This window comes from Mesoplodon densirostris, chromosome 15, assembly GCF_025265405.1.
Source record: "Mesoplodon densirostris isolate mMesDen1 chromosome 15, mMesDen1 primary haplotype, whole genome shotgun sequence".
Classification (NCBI taxonomy): domain Eukaryota; kingdom Metazoa; phylum Chordata; class Mammalia; order Artiodactyla; family Ziphiidae; genus Mesoplodon; species Mesoplodon densirostris.
In genome coordinates this window covers 47,158,792-47,178,055 of record NC_082675.1, presented here as the reverse complement: position 1 = coordinate 47,178,055, position 19,264 = coordinate 47,158,792, and the positions used below count along the sequence as shown (strand labels likewise).

Genomic DNA, 19,264 nt, shown 5'->3' with positions numbered 1-19,264 from the left:
GCCAGTTACGTTTCTTGATCTCGTTGCTGGTTACAGGGTATGTTCAGTTTGTGAAAATTCAGTAATTCAGTACACTTCACTAAAAAGTTACCAAAATTGATGTGCACCTTAAAGCTGAGGGTTTTTGGAATCTACCTAATAGTTCTGCTGTTTGCATTTTAGAGCATCTATTGCAATAGCCTGTTTTCACAGACACTTAATAAAGACATGATAGACTGAAATATTTGCTCCACATTCATGGTACAAACAACCCAAGAGAGTTGTACCAACATTTTGTCAGTTGTGGAACTGTTTGTTTATTTGACTAAGGAAATAGTTGAGATCTTAACTACTCCTTCCTAAAGTAAGTGATTTGGATGTTTCCTTAGGAATGTGTATCTCACAGCACACATTCTTAATTTAGGACAGTAGTTCTCAGCTGGGGGAGATTCTGTGCACACAAATCCCCCCACCCCTTTCCTGTGACATCCTGTGGTCACCTGGGATATTTGGTAAAGTGTGGGGACATTTTTGCTTATCAAACCAGAGTGCGTGTGTTGGGGGCGGGGGGAAGTAAGTGCTACTGGCATTTACTGGGTAGAGACCAGAGAAGCTGCTCAACATCCTACAATGCACAGGACAGCCCCTCCCCCAACAACGCACTATCTGGCTCTAGATGCAAAGTGCCAAGGTTGAGAAACCCTAACTTAGACCATGTTTCTCTGATTGCAAGTTACTGTAATAGCTAGGGTCAAGAAGGTCATGCAAGTTCGGGAGGACTATGGATTTATGTAAATTTCCAAACTGGTAGCATATTGCAGACAATATAAATGGAGAAACTGACACACTCTGTCTTCTGTTCTCCATTCCCACTCCTTCCCACTTCCCTTTGAACATTTTCAGTTCTGTAAGTTTGAGTGATGTCCTGTGGTGATGTTGTAAAAGGATTTCAAGCACTGGAAGGAGGTCTGGACAGGTGACCATTATGGTTTCTCCCAACTATGAAATCTGTCATTCTTTTTTCTCAAAAGGAACTTGGTGATAGAAAAATGTCATGTGTGACATGCCTTTAAGACCGAAGAAGAAACGTAAGTTTCTAGTCTCTGTAGTCAAAGAAGTAGTATTTTTAGATGAACCAGAAAAATCCTTCAAAAGCTTTCCCAATTTACTGAAGTTTAGAAAAAATTAAAAAAAAATTTCTACCGTTAGATCCCATGCATCCTGTAAAAACTGGCCTTCTTGGTAACTGGAAAGAAAATAATTTTCTTTTTTTTTTTGTTTTGGCAGAGCCATCAGGGAAAGTCAAATATCACTGAAAAAATACAATCAATCAATGACTCTTTGTTCCCAAGGTCAGCACTTTGAGAAAAGACTTCCTGCTCTGAAGTCACCTTGATGAGTTCAACAAACAGAATCGTGGAGGACTTACAAGTCAGTGATGACAGGTCTTCCTGGCTAATAGGCTGTCGGCCTGAAGTAGAGGATTTTGAAGCTTTCTTTTGTGATTCTATGAGTCCAAGGTTAGGTGACCCCTTAAACTTTAATATCTCAGACCAATAGATAACTTACTGAAGATGAGATGTAGAGGGGTACAAAGTAGTTTAAAATATTGTTTTAACTTTGAGGCATTATAATGGCTTATTGTTTCCATTCAGCCAGAAAGAACTTTAGCCTACTTTAGCAGGGTGGTCAACGGATGATCTTCGGTACCCAAATAGAGGTGACCTAACACATGCCGGCTGTTGCTCTTCAACCTCATGCCCACCGCAGACAATCACGGAAAAAACTGTTACTTCTCTTTCCTACTCACCCTTCCAACCACGCAGAATGTTTTAAAATTCTGTTTCTCCCTTTCGTTGTACAGAATGCAGAATCAGAAATTGCTCTTAAGGTCCCTGGCTTACACCCAACCCATTCTTTTTTTTTGTTTGTTTTGGTTTTTTGCAGTACGCGGGCCTCTCACTGCTGTGGCCTCTCCCGTTGCGGAGCACAGGCTCCGGACGTGCAGGCTCAGCGGCCATGGCTCACGGGCCCAGCCGCTCCGCGGCATGTGGGATCTTCCCGGACCGGGGCATGAACCCGTGTCCCCTGCATCGGCAGGCGGACTCTCAACCACTGCGCCACCAGGGAAGCCCCCCCAACCCATTCTTAAAGCGTTTCCAGCTTTGGCTAAAATAATTTAAAGGAAATAAAACGAGATAAAATAAAGGTCATGGATGCCACTTGTTTATTTCCTCTGATTACATATCCTGAATTTTCTAATTGTATACACAGAACTGGTCCTCAGTAGACTCTGTATCCACAAGAAGGTCTGATAAACCTGATGTTAGACTTATGTTAGAATTTCACCTATCATACTATTTTCCTCTGGTCTTTTTTTTTTTTTTTTTTGAAGGTGAGGTAGTCTATAAAATTTCTTAGTTTATGGCTAAACATTATACCATATTTAGAAATTCCCAACTTAAAAATCCAACTTATAAATGACCCATACATAAGTACAATTCCTAGGGCAGCCTCACTCAAAAGGTAGTTTAAACATACATTTGTTTTCATGGCTGCTGTTTAAAAAAACTCAACAACCAAGAAAAGCAATATTTTGAACTTTAATTTTTCAACTCTGAATTTGAATTTTAGATAGTAAAATTATATACTTTAAGTCTGACATAAATTCTATAATTGATCATAAATTCTATAAATTGATCATAATCTTTTGCCTGCTCTTTAGATGTCTGGGCTAATCTTAATGTAATAAATATGATTTGGGGTGAGTCATATTGAAGTTAACTTTAAAGGGGGAGATATTTTCCTTGGAAACATTTATTGGTGCCAAGAATTTTAAAATACAGAGTTAGCAATGCTGTGCTACACTTGAGTTGTTAGAGCATGTTGTGAACTGTCCTTTCAAGTTGCCTTTTGTGTAATCATGGACAGCTCCTATTTTTAACTTGGCATAGACAAATAAACAGAAGACCCAAAAAAGTCAACATTATTTTATTTAGTCAATTTCCTGGGCCCCTAAAACATTAAAAAAAAAAATCAGAGTTGCTAATAAGTAGCTAAAAGTAGGCTTTTTCATATTTAATCTTCTTTTTCCATTCCCAATTATTTTCTAATAGGGATGTTAATAAACAGTGGTTCTCAAACTTGAGTGGCACATGGATCATCTTGTTGAAACACAAGACTTCTGAGTTTCTGATTCAGTAGGGCTTGGGTGGGATATAAAAATCTATATTCTAACAAGTTTCCGGGTAATGCTCATGCTGCTGGTCCAGAGACCCCGCTTTTGTAAACAGTTGTGTAAAATCACAGAGTAGCAAAGGAAAGGGAAGGAGAGCCTGCATAATTCATAGACTGGAGAATTAGCCCTTAATTACAGAGATGTGTGAAATGATACATTCCAAATAAGGAAATTCAGCAACTGAGTTATTCCCATGGCCAGAAGATTTTCCACTTTAAAAGTAGTAATCAACTACAATAAAATTGCTTTAAACAGTGTTTTCTCCTGGTTCATATCTCTTCTTCTAGCTGAAGATTTACTGATCCTGAGCATTTATCAGTTTTGAAATATTTTACAATTTTATTGGTGTTTTCTATAATTGCTACAAATGCTTTTGGAATTAGGCAAAATACAAGCAAATCTGTAAAATATATCTTTTCAGATACATCTACATAATACATAATTTCTTAAACAAAAATGATGGGCTGTTTCCACCCTTTTGTTGCAATATATTCCTGAAAATTACATTAAAAAATAGAATGAAGAAAACCAGATTTCTTCCCCCCCCAGAAGCTTAAGAAAACCAAGAACTTCAAATTGTCCTTTTTCATCACTAGCTGGCACTGTCCTGTCAGTAAGTCAAACTGCAGGAACTAGTAGAAACTGACCAACAATTGACTCCAAGGTCCAAAGTGGAAAACAGGCATTTTCAATTGGCTTCAAATAAGTGGACTGGCAAAACTGAACAGTGAAAAATCAATGGTTTTAGAAAGTTGTTTAGAATACTTCTGCAGGACTGTGCAATTAGACAAATTTCAATATACATTTCTTCTCCTTTTTTTCCTTTCTAGAATGATTCTATCTTGTAATGAAATTGAACCAATTATCTAGTTCCAGAAGTTCAGGCCTTACGTATGACTAACTATAGAAAACTGCTTGTAAAGGAGGTCACAGTGATGCCTTTGGATTGACAGAGAGGCATTTGGTGTCGGGGGACTTGGGTTCTACCCAGATTCATCCATTAATAACATTCAGTAAATCCAGTTACTGGCACACAGTGGGTACTCAAAAATGTCAAATTAGTTTCCCTACATTCTCCTTTCCCCCACTGTAGGCTTCATGATAGTGGGTGGGACAGCTCACAAGCATCTAGAAGGCTGTTTGGCATATAGCGAAAGCACACCTAGTAACTGCCGAAATGTGTTAAAGGTCAAACAAAAACTTACCACCCACACCATCTGAGCGTTAAATGTTTCTTCTAAACAAATGAAATTCAGATTATTATCCCACCTTTTTCCAAACATAGAAAGATACATTAGCTTTTAGGTTTTTAAAGGATTCTTCTGTGTCTAAGGCATTGAGCTAGTATAGATAAATGGTACGTAGATCCTGTTCCAAAGAAGTTTAGCAGGAGAGATAAAGTGTACATAAATTACTATAACAGAGGTAGAAAAAATTCATTGTGTGAAAGGCAGCTGCAAAAGCAGTTCTGGGGAGCTCAGAAAAGGCAGAAATGACCTCCTTCTGGAGAAATCAGGAGAGGTTTAGGTGTGGGAGCAGGTGGGAGCAGGTGGGAGGCGGAAGGAAATGATCTGCTTTAAAGACCGCACCGGCCAGAACTTGCAGAGGGAGGGCAAAGAACAGGAAGGCGTGCAATTTGACACCTAGACCGTGTGTCGGTGGTGAGTAGAAAATAAGGACACAAAGTTGTGCTAAGGATCTTCACTGATCCTATAAGGATCAGCTTCTGATGACGGATACTATGCCCCCAGAGCTTCGGAGAGATTTTTTTTTGGCAGTGCTCCACGACGAGAGGCAGGAGACGGTTTGAAGTTTAAATAAGCCAGAGCAGATGTGATGAGGGCCCGTAATAGGGTAATGGCACCGGGATGGGTGGGTGGAGGCAACAGTCTTTATGGGGACGACGTTAGCGCTTGGCAGTGCCCTGCGTGTGGAGGATAGGGGAAGGGATCAGAGGCTGAGTAGTTAGAAGGATGCATTCTCAGAGCACGAACTGTAGAAATGCTAAGCTAGAATCCTGAGGAAACGCTCTGCGCAGGGAGGACGCAGCAGGCTCGAGAGTAGGGCGCTGCGGCTCAAGGGGCAGGGCTTACCGCGCGGTCCCAGGGGCGCGCGCCTCAGCCACCGCTGTTACCGGCCACGCCCTGCCTCCCCCATGTACCTCCTGTGCCTCCTGGTGATGTGAGTACAGCATAACCTCCTGTGCCTTTCACCACCGCAGCCTCCCGGAGGTGAAAGGACCCCCCAGCAGAGTACTATGGAAGCAAAGGAAGGAGATATTTGAAAGAAGAGCCGATCGACAGTGTTAGAACAAGATGACGATTGAGCTAGGCGCCCTGCCCCATTTCCCAGTTAGCACTTTTGGGGTGTAAGGAGAGTGGATCTCCAACATGAGGGAGTTTATGGGCCACTTATTTGTGTATTTTTAGTTTGTATCGTAGGGAACTTGAAAGAGTAGTGGGATGGAGGTATTTTAGAATAGGGGAAATGGGACCTCTTTCTTCTCGTCTCCGCCCAAACCTGCCTTCCCATTCCATCAGCCAGGAGGCACCTGCTAGACTGATGAAAGGAATTCCCATGAAGGTGCGATTTTGAGGTAAGACCTAGAAAAGTGTTTGGCACAGAGTAGGTGCTCAATAATACTTGCTGAATAAATGAATGTATCAAGGCTTAATCAACTGAGAGGATATTTGCATTTTAAAAAGACAGAGGTAAGTAAGATGAATCCCTGATTAGAATCTCTCACTATTTGCGTATCACCATTTCTCAGCGGGGGAGCTATCGGCATTTCTGATAGGAAAAGTCTTCCTGAGTGGCCAATTCTTCCTTGAAGGTTCTGTTCTTGCTGGAGGTTTAGCCACCCTGCATTTGGAGTACTAAATGCCAGTAGCATCCTGCACCTTGTGACAATCAAAATGCCCCTTTCCCACCCTTCCCACCCCCCACCCCCAGCCCCGACATTTTCTTGAGAACCCTTGTTCCCAAACCAACCCTCCTGCCAGGCTGCACCCTCCCTCCACAGGACTGTCTGGGCTTTTCTGCCGTCTCTGATCACAGCATCCCAAATTCTGGAAGTTTTTTTTTTTTTTAATAATGAGGCAAAATTGTACCCAGTCGACTACCATCTCTTCTTTCTTTCTCCACCCCTTCCTGACCAACTCAACTAACATTCATCTTTTCATTTTCTTTATGATTTGAACACCTCCCTAAAAACACTCACTTGTCAATTAAGCCTTCTGTGGCTTCCCTTGGTATCAAGAAGGCTGCAGACACCTTTCAGCATGTCGTTCTGCTCTGCATACTGTGTTCCAGCTACATGGACTCTTTCTGTTTTTTCAAGGAACCATGCATCCTTGTCTTCAGGCCTTTGCATATGCGCTTCTCTCTACCTAGTACATTCTTCCCCCTCTTTCTCTTCATATCATCTCATTAATTTATAATTATTCTCAGGTCTTAGCTGGGATGCTCAGTGCTGGAGCTCCTTCTGTAGGCTCCATGGCACTGTGTGTTCTTTTATCATTACTCTTCTTACCATCACCCGTTTGGAATTTAGCCATTTACTTGTTTACTAGACTGTAAGCACCATGAGGGCAGAACCCACCTGACTTTTTACTGGTCTCCCAATGTCTATAGCACACGGTTTAGAATTGAGCAGGGAATCACTAAATAGTGGTCCTATGGGGTTAGTTCCTACCTAGTTTATATTCTTGTGGGCATCATTCATCTTACCATTAGACTATGGTACAAATCCTGGTGTTTCAGCTTCCTTCACCCTAATCATCAAGCTTTGCATATGATAAAAATCTCAATAAATTTTAAAATAATTAGAAGTAAACAAAAAGAGTGCAATGTCATATGTGGTATACATCTGAAACTTTAAGATAAACTTAACTGAGAAAACAATCTTTCATCATATGTGGACTGTATGTTTGAAAAGTGTTATCAGCTGTTAAAATCTGTGGCACAATGAAAGAGAAAAAAAGCTGTGATTGAGAAATGCTAAAATTGATCTAAAGCTCATTTATAATTTCAATTAAGCTTTCTGACTTTTACTGCAATTTGGCGGTTTTAAAAATATGAACCCCTATTCAATGTGCAATTTCTTTTCCATATAAATATTTGTATGCTTCATTCATGAATAAACTATTTTGCAAAATTTAGATTGGTCATTCTCTCACACCTGTCTAATTATTAGATTAACTGGGAAGTTTCTATCGATATACATTTCTGGACTTTAACCTTGGAGATTTTAATTTAGCTCATCAGGTATTTCTAATGATCAGGGAGAATGTAAATGAAATTAATGCTCATGTCTTTTTGTAAAGTACTTTCCCCTAAGTTTATAATTAAAGAAACTTCTGTTAAGAGTTGCCATTTCCCCATTACCTATTAATTTTTTAGAAACAAAAACAAATGTGAAATCATACATTTCTAAAATCCCTGAATATAACTGATTATTCTTATAAGCTTCAATATTTACCATCTCACTTATACTTGAGTTTATTCTAAAATCTGCTATCCACTAGCATATTAGAACCTTAAGTATAACTCCAAAGTTGTTGATACTTTATAGATAGTTGAACCTACTTGTTATGGGTTGAATTTTGTCTCTCAAAAGAAGATATATTGAAGTCCTAACCCCCAGTACCTCCGAATCTGACCTTACTTGGAAACAGGGTCTTTGCAGATTTAACCAAGTTGATGTCATTAGTGTGAGCCCTGATCCAACAGGACCAGTGTTTTTATAAAAAAGGGAAATCTGGACACAGACTCAGACATGCACAGAGCGAAGTCGGTATGAAGAGAAGGAAGAATGTCACGTGAAGACAGAGGACTGGAGTGTGCACCGACAAGGCAAGGAATCCTAGAGATTGGTGGTCAACCACCCAACCCCAGGAAGAGGCAAGGAAGGAAACCTGTAGGTTTCAGCCCACACCTTAATTTCAGACTTCTGGCATCTAGAACTGTGAGAAAATAAATTTCTGTTTTAAGCCACCCAGTTTTTGGTACTTTGTTATAGCAACCCTAACAAACTAACATATTAGTAGACACAACCGTTCACAGTATAATTTGCTCCCACTTAATCTTTAAAATGTAGTTTGATTTTGAAGGACAAGCTTAATGTCAAAGGCAAAACTGAGGCAACCACCAGAAAATCTCTTCAAGTGCCCTCTTTAGCAGGGTGTTGAAGCCTGTGGACCTCTTCTCAGAATAATGTTTTTAAATTTATAAAATAAAAAACATCGAATTATGAATGAACTCAATTATATTGAAATAGTTATCAGAATTATTTAAAAAACACCAATTTGTGATGCAGTCATGTCATGTACTTCATTATCAACATGTTAAGTAATAAAATAGGGCTTCCCTGGTGGCGCAGTGGTTGAGAGTCCGCCTGCCAATGCAGGGGACACGGGCTCGTGCCCCGATCCGGGAAGATCCCACATGCCGCGGAGCGGCTGGGCCCGTGAGCCATGGCCGCTGAGCGTGCGCGTCCGGAGCCTGTGCTCCGCAACGGGAGAGGCCGCAACAGTGAGAGGCCCGCGTACCACAAAAAAAAAAAAAAACAGACAAACAAAAAATAATAAAATAAAATATAGTAGAAAGTCTATTAATGATGAGAAAAATGGTATTTTAAGATACCTATAGTATTATGTGAAAATATCTATGAATTCTATTGTCTAAACTCACAAGTACTGCTATGCTATTGCAGTGTCTTTCCTACACATAATTTAAAGAAATGTTACATTTCAGTTAAACATTAGTGAGAACAGGTATGTCATTTATTCCCAGCCATGTCTAAGGACCTTCTGAATTCTATCTATGGACCATTTGGGAGTCGGTAAATCCCAGGTAAAGAACTCTTGGTGAGGAAAGGTTCTCTGACTTTGTTTACAATATTACCTCTATTTCCCATTTTGATAGAGTTGGGCTCTATCTGTGTGATAGCTATGTGGGTGCCACTCAACATCTCGCTTCTGGTTTATCTCCCTGAACTTCAGAGGAAACCTAGAGACCACATATCATAGACTCCCAGCAGCTAAGGTTCTGAATGTGATTTAGGTTCAACAACCAGCGTCTACATGAGATGTGAAAGAAGGAAGTGAAGCAGAAGCTACGTGTCTGCTGTTCTTGCTGGCAAGCACAGAGGAGAATGGAGCTGGGTTTTTGCAGCTATCTTACTCTGGGCTCTGGTGTTCATCCAGTAGATTCCGTACTAGATTCATGGGTACCAAGATGCAGAGTCCTGGCACATTTCGTTCGTATGCATCCTAGCAAACGTGGCATGGTTCTGGCGCTAGCAAAAGTAGCACCCTGATCATGGCCGTTTCCATACTGCCGGGTGGCAGTTTTGGCTCCTGATCACAGGAGAGGCAGAAGCTCCCTAAGTGCTTAGGCTCTGCTGGACGGATGGCTTTGAAGTCACTGACAGCTCAAAATGGAGTCTCCTCAGTCCTTGCCACACGGATGCAATCAACACAATACCCTGAAATAAATATCTTCCTGCTTTAACTAGCTGGAGTGAATTCTGTGATCTACAACTGAACTCTGACCCGTATGCACTACAATTTCTATTACCTTCTATAAAAGAGCTGTGTCCTGGAGAAGTCCTTCTGTCAGCAGAGCTGCTTTCAAATATTCTTCACTAAAATCTAAACTTCCAACTTCAAACACATCGGTGGGCAAAATGCCCACTGTTCTTTGACCAAAAATAAACATACTCAAATTTATATCATGCAAAGTATTGCAGAAAATACAAAGAAGTGTCCAAGAATTTTGCTTATTCAGTTAGTTATAATCACTTTTTAAAGGAGCAATCACTGCTCAATAAAGTAAAAATACTGAATTGCTAAAGTAAAAATTATGCCTAAATTATATACTTATTTCTCTGTAAATGTACTTGAATTGGCCTGCTTGTTATATCATTTGAGGACAAAGGCAATTTCTTTTCTAGGATTTAATATTTAACCCTCAAACTAAGCTAGGTGCTGTGCTAGTTTTGTAATCTCCTTAGGAAGTACCATGATGAGGGAACTAGTTGCTTGGCTACTCTGGAGGCCAAAAAGGAAACCACAAATTATCTTTGAAAAGTTTTATTAACAAAATAAACTTGAATTGAAAATTACCTCAATGACTTAGGCAAAATGGATAAAAAGCATGAAAATTAACTGGTGTGCCAAAGGTCCGCAGGTCCTAAATAGCACGCAAGTGAGATATCACTGAAATCCCTAGATTTCATTAGTCATGTTTCTTCCTGTGTGAGATATAGGAAAAAAAATATTTTCCCTCTTTCATTGTAATTCTGAGATAGAGAGAAGGCAATCTTTTGGAAGTTAGCGCTTTCAATACAGAGAAGGTACTTGTACTTTTTATTTTCACCATTATATAAGAAAGCAGTATGATTTTGTACCTAATCTCTGTGAACATACATTTGTTAAGTCTCTGGAAGGTGAATGCACGCCTATATGAACAGGATAACTGTCACTTTATCAAAACCCATCTAGCAAACCCTTATAAAGCAGATACATTTCTTAATTTTGTACAATTCCTTTAACAAACATATTTAAAAACCCATCTGAATGTAGAAGCCAGGCATAAGAAATGCAGATCGAGAGACGGAACACTGTTTGCCAGTTCCTTTAAGAACCTCTGAAAATCCCGTTTGACTGTGGCGCTGCATATCGATTTTGTGTAATCTTTTAAAATGAAAAAAATCTTAAAACTATTACATATGTTCATTACCTTTAATACTAGGCGACTGTTTTAAAACACCAACTTTGGGAACTTTAAGTTCAGACTATATGTGGGTGATTTCAAAAGTAACGTGGCTTTTACCAAAAAAATTCACTTTGTAAAATACATTAAAGAAACTATTTGGGGCCCTTTCCTGCAGTCTAGGAATACAGGTGTTTCCCCAGGTCACTGCCGCGCCCGGGTGGCGGGAGCCCGGGGAAGGAGGCGCGGCCGCTGCTCCCACCGCCTCCATGTTGCCGTCTGAGGAGACTCCGGACAAAGCCCTCGACCTCCAGGAAAGGTGTACCCGCTCCAGGGCTCACTACACCCGCGGATCGCAGGTACAGAAATGCGCCAGGGCTTGTGCGTGGCGGCAAGAAAAACGGAACTTCAGTCAGCTTCCCACGCCCGCTCCTTCCCAGCGGAGCCGCAGGGTCCGCGCTCGCCGCCGCCTGCTCGGCCCTTTCCCACCTCGGGGCACAAAGAGGGAGCGCCGGGCGGGCCGATCCTTGCCCGGCGGAAGCGGGCAGGTCGGGGCGCGGGCTGGGCGCCCGCAGCTGCCCAGGCCCGCCCGAGGCTCCGCGCCCCTGCTCCCCGCACTTACCAGGAGAAGCAGCAGCGCACCCCCCGCGCCCAGCGCCATCGCGTCGCAGCCTCCGTCTCGGGCCGCCAGCACCCCTCGGCGCCGCCGGCTCCCCGCGTCCCCGTGCGCGCGCGCGCGGCCGCTCCTCCCCGGCGTCCCCGCCCCGAGGGTCCCCTCTCCCGCGGCGGCCGTGCGGCCCTGCCCAAAGGCGCGGTTCCAGGTGTGGCCTCCGCGAGAAAATGGAGCCCGGAGCCGGGAGCCCGGAGCCCGGCGCCCGGCCGAGCTGCTCGCGCTGAGGCGGGACCTGCGTGGAGGAGGGAGGCGCACGGTGGACTCCCGCCCCCCGCCGCACACGCACCTGGAGCCGTGACGTCCCCGGCTTGGGGACTTGGAGTGGCAGGCCCCGCCCTGCCATCCTCCCTTCCCCGCCCCGCTCTTCGCCGGAGGGTGGCCCGGCTCTGCAGCAGAGGCCCGCGGCGGCCAGTGAGCCGGCCCGGCCGCCCGAGGCCTCCGGAAGGTCCAGCGCTTTGTAACTGTGCGCGAGGCCCAGGTGGCGCGGAGGAGAAAGACGAGTGACGCCCGGACCCGCGTCCTCACCGCGGCCGGGTGCGTGTGGCCCGCTCTCCGGGAGCGAAGGTTCTGGAGCAGGATTTCGAGTGGTTATCTCCGCGAAGGCTTCTCACCTCTTCCCCTGGCCCCTTCAGTGCTTCCCACAGGTTTGCCGCTTGTCTGGCTCAGGGAGAAGCGGTTATTAGAAGAATCACACATGAACCAAATGGACAGTTCTTCGGCCCCTTGTTAACTAGCCTCGACTGGGAGAAAACTCTAGAGGGGTTCAGGGAAACATATACGCTTCGGTATGATTTACAGAATCTCTTACACAAAGCGTCACTAGAGGTCAGAATCCTCTCTGCAATAGTTACTTAGCTGTGTGACCTGGACAACCTCTCTGTGCCTCAGTTTCCAGATCTGTCAAATGGGATTAACGGCATCCAACAAATAGGACTGTTGTGAAGATTAAATCAGCAAATCTATATGATGCGTTCTGTAGTGTCTAGCACATCCGGGTTCAACAAATGGTGGTGGTGGTATTATTTTTGCAAGTGTAAATATTAAGTTGGATTCTTCTCGATAAAACAGAAACTCTAGAATCAGCAACAGATTAGGAAACTTCTAAGAAAGGCTAATTATTGACAATGAAGTATTGGAAGAGCCTATAAAAGTATAAAGGGTTGATTTGCTACTAGAACGAGACATTTGACATCAGAGTTGGCCAAAATAGCAGAGTTCCTTTTGTGGTTAAAAGTTCCCTCCCCCAGTATCTCCTACCCTTCTTTCCCCAGTTCTAATCTTGCCACTTTTCCAGATCCAGTACAATGGCCATCTCTGCCTTAGTCCCTTTCTTCCTAATCTGCCAGGGACCACTACCTATTTGAGCTGAGAACCACATTTTCCTCTGTTTAGGGAGTAAATGCAGAGTGACTTTTCTCATAGTGTTACTTAAGTATCAGTGGCTAAACTGAGGACTAAGTATCTAGGAGGAGTGTCTGCTTAGTTTCCCACTGTTTCCAGTGACTAGAACAGTGCAGAGTACCATGATGGACTCTCAATAAACGTTGGTTACGTAGCTGAGTCAGGAGGGAAGAATGTCTTCTAGTTTCCACTCCTTTCTCTTGAATTAGGTGTGGTTGGTAGCACCCTTGGTGATAATTCTCATTCCTCATCACTGCTGGGAAAGCTACTAATTAAACAAGGCAGCCTTTACCAAAACACTCACAAATCATCCCTGGAAACTATACATAAGTCCTACCTAAAATTAGTGCTCTTGCAACTGACTCCTATAGGCAAGTATTTATACCTCATTATCTAGAGTTTGATCTCTGTTTAGTAATGAAGATAATTGTAGATTCCAGAATGAGAAAAGCTAATGCAAATTTTATTTCTGTTGGAGTATTTACTCTCCCCTGGAGGCCGTCAAAGGCAGTTTCAGGAAAGTATTCCTCTATAAGACATTTATTGTAAGGCTTTGAGAGAAGGTGTCAATACGTGTACAATCCAATGCCATAGTATGTCATTCTTGAATTAGTTCCTCTTTAAAAATTCTGAAACTTATGACTCAGTGAGTTGAAGGGACTTGTTGGAAGTCAGATCATACACAGCTAGTTCTCTAGCTCCTGACTTTTTTCTGCTGGCATGAGAGTCAATCTCTTTCATAAATCTCTTTGCACAAGAACAAATGCCATTCCCAATGAAGTGCTGATTGCTTTAAAATGAAGTGTTAACAAGATGTGAAAGGTTTAACTTGCAGGTTTTTCCCCCTAAATTAGTTGAACATTATGGTAAATGTACTTTTAAGACATGTACTTATAATGCATCTGTTAAAAAACGTACTTTGTGCAAATAATTAGCTTTAACATCTAGATATATTCAAAATATCTATCTGGGTTATGTTTCCCAGCATACTTTGTTTCACATGTACACACAGGTGATTAGCTTATTAGAATCATCTCTTAGAATTATCTAAAACAAAAATGTTAAAAAAAAAGGTTTCATAAAGACCAACAAAAACTGGTTATGGCAGTCAAGAAGCTTTCTCATAGAACGTTGATTAATAAAGGGTATGTGGAACAGGGAATATAGCCAATTTTTTATAATAACTATAAATGGAGCATAACCTTTAAAATTGTGAATCACTATATGGCACACCTGTAACTTGTATAATATTGTACGTAAACTGTATCTCAGTTTAAAAAATGAAAAAAATAAAGGGTATATGGATACAGGAAAAACTATGACATATATCTAGGTAAAGGGAGAAGGGCGAAAAGAGGAGGAGTTTGTTTTCTGGTTTAGTTCTGCTCATTTGTTCATTTATTCAACATTTAGTTTGTCTCTGTTCACCAAACATTTAATTTGCATTTTATTGTCAATACAAAGATAAGTAATCCAAGAAACAAAAATAGATGCTTATGAAATAGTATAGCTATACCTAACATATAGACTGTTATAAGTGCAGTGGTAGAACTATTTGCAAGGTATAAAGCAAACGTAGGGAAGAGAGTACCTAACTCATGCTTTGGACCGTGAGGTTGGGGTGGAGTGGTGTGGTGAGCTAATTCTTAAAGGACGAATAATTGTGAAGGAGACATTGAACCTGTCAGGACAGAGTAACTCAAAGCATAAAAGCTGTTGGTGAAGAGTCAGGGGTTTCAGATTTATCTGAGAAAAAAGCATTTTTTTTTTCATAACGTTGACACAAACAGGAAAGTCAGAAGTAAAGACTTTTTTTTGTGTGTGAAAATTGAATTTGAGATATTAGAGCAATATCCAATGGGAAAAGTCCAGCAAGTAGTTTGAAATGAGAACATATTTGCAGGTAGATTTAGGAGGCAGAAAGAGTCGCCTAATTTTCTTTCTTTTCGACTATTCTTTCTCAATACATTTTTTATTCTCTGCCAACCTGTTAAGCGTTTATGCCTTTTGAGTTCTTTCCTTTCTATCTTTTCTTCTTACTTGGTACCTAGCACAACTCTGTAGCCACTCCCATTGTGCAGATCCATCACAACTTTCTCTTCTGAGCTTCGAACACGGGACATTACCATTTGGACATTTCATAGGGACATCAAACTACCATAATTTTGTAGGGATATCAAATTCAGCATACTGACAAAAAAGATTTCCCTATCCCTCTATACCTCTCCAGCTCAAGCTTGCTACTTCCTCATATTCCTTGTCAACTTGGCCACCCAAGCCAGGAACCTGAGAGTCATCCTCAATTCTCCTTTTTGCATTCTCTCCAATTACTGTACTTAACTTTCCTTTCATTCTCTGTGGCTGTGTTCAAAGTGACTCACACAACCTACATAGCAGCAGTCACACTGTGGTTTATGGTTAGTTCTCTCCTGTCTGCTACTTCGACTGTTTTCCTTTCTCAAGACTGTTACTTCTTTAAGAGCAGAGGCCATATCATATTCATAGTGGGCCCAGCCCCTCGTGTCCAGCACATATTAGATGATCAATAAAGATTTGTTAGACACATGTAGAGAACAAACGTACAGACACCAAGAGGGGAAAGTGGGGTGAGGTGGGGTGGTGGTGTGATGAATTGGGAGATTGGGATTGACATATATACACTAATATGTATAAAATAGATAACTAATAAGAACCTGCTGTATAAAAAAATAAATTAATTAAATTTTTAAAAAAGATAAAGCTACTTTACCTTAAGAGAAAAAAAAAAAAAAAGGTTTGTTGAACCAAGCCCACATGGAAGGAACTAATTACAAGTGGAAAAGGAGAGTTACAGGGGGAAGGTGTTTGAAATATCCACTCTGGATGGGTTAATAGTGGATCTGGTCAGAAAATGTTGGTCTGGGATTGTGTGTGTGTGCGTGTGTGTGTGTGTGAGATGCACATGCATACATGTGCACATACACACATGCACGTGTGTTGGTGGGTGTTTGTCTGTTTCCCCCAACGATACTGGAGCCCAGGAGCTGGAGAGGGGTAGCGGATGGTGGGTGTGAGTCAGAGTTTCACAGTGGCCTGGCTGATAATTAAGAGGTCTGGGATATAGTATCTCCGGAGTTGAGTGCGGCAGAAAGGACATGGACAAGGCAAAGCTGGGCCAGGTTGAGAAGAGAGTGTATTACACTAGGGGTGGAGAAATGGGAGAGGATCATCCTTCCCCTTTGTCCTGGAGAAGGAATCATGGTGTTTTTCCATAGAGGCCAAGGCAAGAGGGACATCACAGACACTAGGTGTCAGGATGTTGACATTTTCATGGATTCTCCAGTTAGTTGGACCAAGAGCTGCCTCTGCCTTAGGCAGTAAGAGAGGAGCACTGGCTGATTTGGAGGGTGGGGCCTCTAACAACAGGGTGGGAAAAGCTTTGCTACCTTTCTGAGCTAGAACTTACAGAGTAGTAATCAAGCCCAGTAGACTGCCAGCCCCGTGGTCTAGCGCAAAGAAGCCAGCTTATCTTTGGTGAACAGTCACCGCCAACACCCTGCCTGATAGAGAGCCTCACGTGGTGAGTCACAGGCTCTAGCTGAGCTGTTCCCCAGAGGCTCCTCCTTGTGAGTCAGTAGATGAGGACTGACTCCTCAGATGCAAGGTCCGGAACCAAAATGACTTAAGGAAATTGTCAACAGTGTTCACAGACCAGAGAGTTAGAGGAAGACACTACAGTTGCAAAATGAGATTTGGCTCAGCAAAGAAAACAGAATTGTCTATCCTTGGGTCTAAGTAGAGTGCTCAACCAACATCGTCAGAGATTTTTTTTCGAAATAAATCATACACTAGTTTTACAAGGTGATGAGACTATAATAATGCTGAATTGAGGTGTGTACAAAGCAACGATTGTCGAGAAAACCTCAGCAAGGTCTTTGTGGCCCATCAGAATGCCTCTCCCTCCTACTGACTAAGGTCTGAAATCCGTTAGCTGAAGGTTCCCTTGGCTGATACATGCATATTCCTGGGAGGGTGGCATGCTAATCTCTTATCAGTTATTTACATCGTAACACAACACCACAGATACACCAAGCATGCTCCACCTCAGAGTCCTTGTACTCTCTGTTCCTTTTCCTGAGAAGGTTCTGCTCCAGACATGTACCAGGTTTACTCACTCTTTACCACCCATATAAAAATATAATTGTTCCCACCCCCAGGGCTCCCCATCGCCCTTTCCTACTTCATTTTTCTTCTTGGCACATCACACTTTAAAAGACTGTGCATTTACTTATTTATTATCTGTCACCATTCATTAGAATGTAAACTTCACGAGGGCTAGGATTTTTCTCTATGAATTGCTATGTATTCAGCACCTAAACAGTGCCTGATCCATTGTAGGTCTTCAGTATATACTAGTGGAACGTGTGAATGAAAGAATAGTGAATATATTGGGTTGGCCAAAAAGTGCCTTTGGTTTTTTGTAAAAATAAAACACGTTTTTCATTTTCACTAAGAACTTTATTGAACAACGTATTCACCCTTCTGCCATTTTTCAGGCAACTTCATAATTCCATCTTCCCAAAACTTTTTATCTTTTTGAGCAAAGAACTGTTCCAGGTGCCTTCTATAGTCTTCTAGGGAATTGAAATTTTTTCCATTAAGAGAATTTTGTAAAGACTGAAATAAATGGAAATCTGAAGGTGCAATGTCTGGTGAATATGGCGGATGAATCAGAACTTCCCAGCCAAGCTGTAACAGTTTTTGCCTGGTCATCAAAGAAGCATGCGGTCTTGAGTTATCCTGATGGAAGATTATGCATTTTCTGTTGACTAATTCTAGACGCTTTTCATTGAGTGCTGCTTTCAATTGGTGTAATTAGGAGCAGTACTTGTTGGAACTAATCGTTTGCTTTTCTGGAAGAAGCTCATAATAGAGGACTCCTTTCCAATCCCACCGTACACACAACATCACCTTCTTTGGATGAAGACCGGCCTTTGGTGTGGTTGGTGGTGGTTTATTTCACTTGCCCCACGATCTCTTCTGTTCCACATTATTGTACAGTATCCACTTTTCATCGCCCGTCACAATTTGTTTTAAAAGTGGAACGTCTTCATCAGGTTTACGTGGAGAATCGCATGTGGAAATATGGTCAAGAAGGTTTTTTCGCTTAACTTATATGGAACCCAAACATCAAAGTGATGAACATAACCAAGCTGGTGCAAATGATTTTCAGTGCTTGATTCGGATATTTTGAGTATGTCGGCTATCTCCTGCGTAGTATAACATTGATTTTCTCAATTAATATCTTGATTTGATCACTATCAGCTTCAACTGGTCTACCCAACGGTAGAGCATCGTCCAGTGAGAAATCTCCAGCTCAAAACTTCGCAAACCACTTTTGACACATTTGATCAGTCACAGCACCTTCTCCATATACTGCACAAATCTTTTTTTGCGTTTTGATTGCGTTTTTATCTTTCTTGAAATAATAAAGCATAATATGCCAAAAATGTTGCTTTTTTTCTTCCACCTTCAATAATGAAATGGCTACACAAAAAGTCACCAATTTTGATAAGTCTTTTTCTATTTTTTATTTTTTTAACGTCTATTGGAGTATAATTGCTTTACAATGGTGTGTTAGTTTCTGCCGTAAAACAAAGTGAATCAAAAAATATGGAACGCTTCACAAATTTGCATGTCATCCTTGCGCAGGGGCCATTCTAATCTTCTCTGTATCGTTCCAATTTTAGTATATGTGCTGCCAAAGCAAGCACAAGTGTTTTTTTAAATGCACGCTGATATGACAGCTGTCACATACAATCTAACAAAATTGTTTCAATGAAGTTAAAGACAACTAAGTGCTACTAGAGCCATCTTACAGAAAAAAACGAGCAAACCTTTTGGCCAACCCAATATTTTCAAGGTTATTTTGGAGGATAGGTGTGTGTGTGTGTATGTGTGTGTGTGTGTGTGTGTGTGTGTGTGTAAAATGAGGGTAAAGGGGAAAAGAGAAGAGAGCATTATATTCCTGGAAGGACATGAGTAAATGTCACCAAACGGAGGTGTGGGTGTGCTGGGAGGCCTGCTTCACTGTGGACAAAATCCCCCTACCTCACAATTTTATCACAGATGGGCCTGCTAAGGCTTCCCGAACAGTATAAAGTTTGAGGTGTTTAGAGGCCAGTGGAGAACATTTCTGTGTTCTTCCTCTTTTTCAAGACTCCCTTCCTTACAGAGGGAGCAAAGTGCAAAACCAGAAACCATAAACAATATGGAAA

General features: G+C 41.8%; 1 non-coding gene across 1 annotated transcript; it reads right to left on the bottom strand.

Moving 5' to 3' along the window:
- Positions 1 to 18,653: 18,653 nt before the first annotated feature.
- On the bottom strand, positions 18,654 to 18,760 carry LOC132503332 (U6 spliceosomal RNA). Its single transcript, XR_009534581.1, has one exon. It is a non-coding gene; the product is annotated as a U6 spliceosomal RNA (small nuclear RNA).
- Positions 18,761 to 19,264: the final 504 nt, after the last annotated feature.